This window comes from Tetrao urogallus (genome assembly GCF_951394365.1).
Source record: "Tetrao urogallus genome assembly, chromosome: 1".
Classification (NCBI taxonomy): domain Eukaryota; kingdom Metazoa; phylum Chordata; class Aves; order Galliformes; family Phasianidae; genus Tetrao; species Tetrao urogallus.
In genome coordinates this window covers 29,659,886-29,667,880 of record NC_136813.1, presented here as the reverse complement: position 1 = coordinate 29,667,880, position 7,995 = coordinate 29,659,886, and positions in this window count along the sequence as shown.

The following is a 7,995-nucleotide window of genomic DNA, read 5'->3' as shown; positions in this document are numbered from 1 at the left end:
ATCTTGATTTATTCAAGAAGAAGTGTGATTTGAACACTGGGTACCATAAGATGTAATCTACAGATTAATTCCCTCTCTAGCAGAGAGTAATATTCTGCCTCAGTTTCAAAACAAAAAGATACACTTAATAGCAAATCCTAGAATAAAAGCTGAACAAAGACTGAAGGTTGAATGAAGCTGTCCTACTTCAGTGCACACTGAAAAAATCAGAGTCCTAACAACAGGAAATGCTTTAATGCACTAGGCAGCTGCGTAAGAAAATTCAATAATGAAATATTGAAATTTGGCAAGTGTCAACTAGGAGTCAGGTAGATACTTTTGCCAGTTGGGACACTGGAACAACTTTTAGAAACTTAAACGGAGAATCAGTCCTGTAGGTCCTTAAATAATCATTGCATTTCTTCATGGGAAGGTAGTTTCTGATTTAGACAGACCATAAAATCTAAACATAGGAATCTTGCTGTCAGCTTGTATTGAATTTTAGAACAGCTGATTGTAATGGTTTAGTCATTCTGTTTGAGTAAATTTGTCTCAGCATGGAAAAAGCAAGTGTATCTTGTAACTTCCAACATCACACCATTCTCTGTTGGAAGGCTGATTTATCAAAGTGCAGATTATCTTCAGGCAACAATTTTCAAAACAAACAAACAAAAACCTTCTATTGTCTGCTACAAAGTAATAACTTTTATTTCTACTGTACTGCATAACAGATAATTAATTTTGTCAGTGTACTTTGTAACTAGAACAATCTAGTGTTTTCATCTGAAATCTTTACCAAAGACTTATTCCGACAGATTGATAGCAAACACACCCAGCTATTACTTCCTAACTCTTGACTGACATGGTGCCATTTTTCCAGCCCAGAGTCTCTTGTTTCATTATAACCCCTTTAAAAATATATTTACTTTCCAGATTTGTTTTTGTTAGGATGTATGTGTGGGAAGGTGTTACTTCTGAGATACTGAAAGCCGTCCAACAGGATAAGAATTGCAGATTCCAGGTATCTTGTTAATATCAATTTGAGGATAAATGTAATTTCTTATATCTCCATTGTAGGCCATGGCTCTCAAAGACATTTCACTCTTCATACAGATGTGTCTGTTTTGTTCAGAAAGATAGAAGAGGGAAAATTGAGATACTTTGTCATTAAAAAGAGCTGGAACAGTTAATGTCTGAAATTATAGCTAAAGTTTGTAGATATCATTTCAAATAAGAGACTGAAATGCTGGATAAGGGTACGCAGTTTGTGATCCAGTTTCTTCTCTGAAGACGGTCAAAAGAAAGCAGACAAGCTTAATGGAAGAGGTTACGCAAGGTGACTTGCCATTACTGTTCCTGAATGTGAAAGTAGCAGATGAATAAAAAGTTCTTCTTTCTCTTCAGAAACAGAAACATAGCAACATAATCACACTGAATTTTAACTTCTCAGTGACCGCAGTGACTTCCACTCAGCAATTCTCAATCAGATCTAGGGCTATGGTAGTCCAAGTGTGGAAAGGCTGCAGGTTCACTACTTCAACAAGACCACCTATAAATATTAGTCTAATCAGACAACAAGGATCTGATTTAAGCAGAGGCATGTCCTTTAAAATATATGTGCATGCATATATCCTACTCTACAGACATCTAGCCCAAGACCTAATAACTGACAAAGGACGTACTTGGGAGTGAGATGTGAATTCAATTTTCAAAGCAGAAGTCCAATAGCAGGGAGAAGTACCATTTGCAATTGAGAACCATTCTTTAGGTATGCAGAAGTTTTTCTAAGGAAGTTTCCAGTGTCAGGTGCCTGAAAAATGGCTAAACTGCAGAACATTAGGGAAACCTCCTGCACTTTGAATCAACCTCAGCTAACTAGTAGTATGAGAGGGTAGAGTAATTCCCTGAGGCAGAGATAACCAAGGGCAACAACAGAGAATCCCAAAGGAGAAAGAAAACACAGCAACATCACAGGTTCAGAAGAAAACTTCAGGTGACGTATTATGACATTTCCATGTTGCAAGGGCTATGGAAAACCAGTGTGTGTGGCATGCCTGAATACTGAAAAAAATATTGCTTGGGAAACTTTTAATTTTGCATAAAACGTACTTGTAAATGCAGTGGATGCTTCTTGTCTGCATGGCCCATCTAACACACTGTGGATCCTTCTTTTTCATCAGGACTATCTAGGTCGTGAGTCTGACTTTCAGAAAACATTAAAATGTTGCTGTTTGCAAAAACAAGAATATGGAAATAAAGTTCCATTAGACTAGAGAGAAAAGAAGAGTAAGAAACTAGAGATAACTAGAGATTGTAATACTTCTCCCCATTCGTATAACAGAAGTTAACAAGGTAAAATAGGGAAAGTGAAAAAATGATGCATAAAAGATTGAATGCAGTGTAAAAGTTTCCAGTATTAAAGTTTTATTTCTTTAATGTTGTACTTTTCTAAACACATTTTCAAAATAGCCCATCTATAATACACACACTTGCTTCTCCTTGACTCTCTACTGTTTAACATACATTAAAAAGTCCCACAAAACCCCCAAAACACAAAAAGCAACATCAACAAAAAAGCAGCAGCACTTTGCTCCCACAAGAGAGCACTATTATTTTTTTTGCTGTTCAAGTCACTGGAAATTTGAGGCTGGGCACAGTAAAAAAGTAAACACAGATATTTCTGCAGCTTCTGCAACATCTTCTTTTTGTGAGATCCTAAAGGCTAGCATAATTACATTCTGCAAAAGGCAAAACAATTTAAGAAGGAAAAAAAAAAAAAGACACATTCACTTATTAAAAATTAATTAGGAATTTCATAACCAGTTGCCTCAAATATGTGTGAATAATGACAGCTAGAAACCAGTCTCTGCAGATTACTCACGAAGTGGGTGTGAAGATGCAATCAGGCTAGGAAAAAAATCACACGGATAAAAGAGGGCTTTCTTGGAGCTTTTATAAGGTCATTTGGCCAAAGCCAGATAAAAGAGAATATTTCTCTAGTATTCTGTAACAAGAGGAAGAAAACAGAATTAAAAATTATCTTTTGCAGCAAAACCAAAAAAATCAAAGTCATACCAGCCTAGGATTAAGTCCACTGGAAAATAAAGTCTCCATTTTTTTTTTTCTGACAGGTTTTAGCTTTTAATTCTGTAAAGCACTCATGAAAGGATTTCTACCTTTTTGTAAATTAAATTCACAAAACATCCCAATTATCTGCAGACGTATTAATAACTCTTTGAGCAACATATTAACGTAGCAAGCTGAAATGTGTTTTCAAAATGTTAAAATAAAGATTTAATAAGTACATCCGTCCATAATTCTTATACACTTCATATGTAAATATATAATTGGTACTGTAGATATTGTGTAAAACAACAAAGAACTCAGTATGTCTGACTCCTTCAGCTGTCCACAGTTTCCAAAACCTAACAGTATTGTGGGCTGCCAGAGATGGTCATTTTTTCCCCTGTGGGGAACTGAATTTATCTATTGATTGTAATTTCCATGGCGAATTTAAGTTACTTTTTAATAACAATTTTACTCTTCATAAAACTGAAAAGATGACTCATGTGAAGCCAATTGCATTATTTAGATACTATTTTTAGGATACAACCCTGCTACGAAAACACTAACTAAAATAGTGTTGGAGTGGAAAATGAGGAAGAAATTGTACAGGAAATTAAGAACAGTCCTTTCACAGAAGAATCACGGAATCACAGAATCACAGAATGGCCAGGGTTGGAAGGGACCTCAAGGATCATGAATCTCCAACCCCCCTGCCACAACAGGGCCACCAACCTCCACGTTTAAGAAGGGCTAAAAGCAAGTGGTTTTTAAAAGTTTATTTCATTTTTTAATTCCTCTTTCAAAGTTCTAGCTTTCAAACAAAGTTCAAAGGCAATTCGAGTGCCATATGCCAGTACCTTGCCTTAGAAGTCCTCAAGACTACAAGTGAAGGCTTTGCACAAGTCTTTAAATCAGAACTGGGAATAAGGGTATGGAACCCCTTTCAGAAAAGTACATACATGCGCTGAGGTTTGTGTAAAGGTCATTTCTTTGATGCAATACTGGTGTTTCACTGACAGTCTTTATTGATACTAACAATCTCCATTTTCATGCATGGGAAACAGCAGGAAGAAGTAGCCCAAAACAAAGCTTTCCCTTTCACTGTCTTTCACTTACAATCATAATTATGTTGCAGAATCACCTTCTGCATTTCCAACCATATTCCTCAGCTGCCGAGTTTTATCCACTCACAGTCCACAACACAGAGAATGTGACTTTATTGAGGTTTTGGCACTAAATATCACCATATCCTGAGCAAACACTTTCAATGGCATCAGTGCTTCCTTTGACTTGAAATACACGTTCTGCAGTTCTTTATGAAAGAACAAGTTTCAGATTTGGTACGCACCATTGCATAGCTCTATGCACACAGTTGGAAAGCCATTATTTTAAGATGCCCTCTCATAATACTTGAGAATTAAACTACAAAAGCCTTCACAATGAAACAGCAAATATGAATCTAAATTAATACCAGCATTACTACTGACAACTAACAAATCTTGTATTCTTACCTTCTGGCAACATTAATCTGTTATTCCAAGTAGTTTGACCCCTAGATGAATAAAAATACATTAGTACAGTATAGTAGAATGAGACACTTATGTTAGGAACTAAGGTTACGTGGGTCTTTCCTGATTACTTGGTATCCTTTGCTGTCTTTTAAAACTCTATTTAAAATATAGTGTAAGTTCTTACGTAAGAAGATCCCAGTTCCAGTAATAAATATTTATTTGATTTGAACTACATATGAATAGTGGGATATACTGACTTGGAAGATAAGCTTGGTTCTGCTTAAACAAATCAATCTAAAAGTGTTCTAAGTATCTTAGATGCCTTGATCCTTTCTCAGTCTCACACAACTTGAAAGAGTGAGAAGTTTCTTTTGCTCCTCCCTAGACTCCCAATAATCTCTTTCAGGATGAAATTTTCAGAAGAAAGAATGATTGAGCTCAAAGTCGAGCCAGACAGAACACATCTGATTATGCTGATTGACTGCTTTGTCAGAGGCAGGTCATTAACTCATCTACCTGGACTTACTCATCTTAGGTCCCTCAGCTAATGCTTCTGCTGAGCAGTTTTTTATTTTCCTTCATCATTCTGCTTGGAAAGATTAGCATATTACTCTCAACAACTATCACAACAAAAAATAGTTTTAAGAGAAAAATCAAAGTCTTTCTAAAACATACTGCATATAGACTAAGCAGGCTAAAGCTAAATTAGCAAACTTTTCTTTGCAAAAAGATATTTAACCATTGTGGATGGCAAGCCTGCTGGCAATAGGTAGTAATTACATTTATCTCCATATGTTGAGTTTGTTTTGCCCATTCTAGTAATTGGCAAATATTCTCCTTATCTCAACCCTTGTGTCTTTTTTCACCATATTTTCTCCCCGTTCTTTTGCAGAGGGGGAGTGAGAGAGTAGTTTGGCAAATCTGAGTTGCCCATTGGTGTGAAACCCCCACAACAACATGCTCTCAGATTGGTAGCAAATACCATAAATCTTGACACTCTCGAGTGATGCTCCCATGGAGCATGTTGGAAGAAACAAAACAAGTGCTATTGCACAAGCCATGTTCATTTAAAACAGTTGTATATTCAAGCTGTGTTATCTCTGTCCAGCATCCACTGAATTTCTGTTCTCTGTAAGGGAAAGGAAGAGAATGTCCCATTGCCCTGCACCTATGTATTCAGGCCACAGTTGTTTCCCCTTCTAGATATCTATATTAATGTATCAACTAAAGGAGTAGAGTCAGCATGTGAGAGAGCATTTCTCACTCATATGCCTGACATGGGGTTTATAAGAGACATGGAACAGGAATGCGCAATATGTCACGTTGTCTTCTAGATTCTGAGTTTACTAGAGCTTAGAGAGTTCCAGCATGACATCCAGTACTTCATTAAAGAAGAGCAGGCACATAAATTTCATCTACTCACCATGGGAACTATCTCCATTAACAGAGTAGACAAAAGAGTCCTTCACATTGCTCACTTTCTACTCAAAAAACAAACAAGGGCTCTGTTACAGGCCTGCCATGCATTAGCACTTGGCCTCTGCAAATGCCGCAGTGCTCGAGCAAGGAAAAATCTCAAGGGAGTAAATATAAAAACATGTCACTGTTTTAGTTATTCTTTTGTAAAAATAGAAGTGTTTTCATATTTAAGTAAAACTGTTCATTTATGCCACCACAGTGAACAGATATTGCCTCAGTTATATGCCCCAGCTGAGTAAGGACTCAATCTTATTGATTAAACTTTGATGTTGAAATGACAAACATTATCTTTTCCTCTCCTATCCTAAAAGGTTTATACTTATGTTAGAGTCAATGGCTGCACAAAAGACATCAATATTTTCCTGATAGCATACAGGAAGACTCAAGACTTTCCCAAAGGTGCAGTAGCTCAACACAGAGAAGTGGAAACATTAATTTGGCTTCTCATTAAAAAAGCAAAACACACAACCACCCGGAGAGCACCTTGATATTTATAACCAAAAGGTGAGAAAAGAACTACTTTCATGAAAATACTTCGTGAAATAACAACATCAAAATATTCCTAATAAAACAAAATCTGTCTGGAAGGCAGAGGAATAACGAAAATTGGTTTGTTAACGACTAGCGAACAATGGGGCACAGCAACTGCTCTCTTCTCTCCTGGACAAACATACAACAATAAATTTACCCTCTCCTCTCTTTCCACGCCAGTCCTGATATCCGCTGTTCAAAAACTGCTACAACCAGCCACTGTTTTTCACAAAATGCAAATAAACTGAATTATCTGTGAGACTTTTACACTCTTTTCAAATTCAGTCAAGATTGGCCAGCAGGTTGGAGACCTAACTACATGTATACAGAGTGATCACAAAAAAGCCATTTCCATAGGAAACCAGGCTAATAGAAGTAATAATGAAAAATATAGCAGTTACATCAACAATGGCACAACATTCAGCTTCTGTAAGCATGGAGCTGTTGTGACTGTGAAGAGCTCAGTCAGGAAAAAAGAAGCAGGAAAGAACAAATATTTCCTCTTAGGTGCCACTACAAAGAAGGAGCAGGCTCAAAACTTACCTGCAGGTCTTAACTTTGGGAACCTTTTTCTTTTCTTTTCATCTTAGTTTATAATCTGAACTGCTTCAGTTAGCTCTTTTGTAATGCAAAACACCATGTTTCAGGCAACGATTTGTAAGGCACCTTTGGAGTTCAGCTCTTTTTGCTTAAAATCCCAAGGGAAGGGAGAAGAGCCTGTATATAATCAAAGACACCGAGGTTGCAGCCTCCAGCCTGTCTAAAAGAGATTCTTGCTCTTGTTACCAATACTTATTTTAATTCTTCTCCTTTATGGCATCTTCTTAAGTACTTTATTCTTTCCGTACTTTGTTCAGTCTTCTGAACATTTCATAGTGAGGTATATATGAAAAACACACAATCTAAGTGCTACCCAACATAAGGCAGGCTCCTTGAGAACTATTCAGTAAACACGCAGAGTAGGAAATCTATTACTTCTTCACATAAGGATTTGTTGTAATTATGTTGATGCATACATATTAAAACACATTAAAAAGAAAAAAAAAAGATTGGCTGTAGACTTTTCGGAGCTGTCTGCTATTAAAACTATGCCTGGGCTGAGTGCACTAGTGCAGTGGTACTGCCACGCATCTTGGGGAATAGCACATGTGGTAAAGCACTAAAGGTACAACCTCACTCCTTCTACACCCAGAGAAGCTCTCAGTAGGGACAGCGGATGGATGGAGATGATGGAGTTCAGAGATTGGAGCTGTTGGCTGTTACAGACTTTATTTTACCAGGCAACAGTTTACAAATTGTGATAAAGGATACAAAGTAAAGTAAAAAGTACAATTTCCACCCTTGGCTAAGCAGGCACCATCCAGCAGACTTTACCTTTCGCCCCTTTCTAGGCGCTACTTGCTTCTGTCCTACCTGAAGTCTAACACTG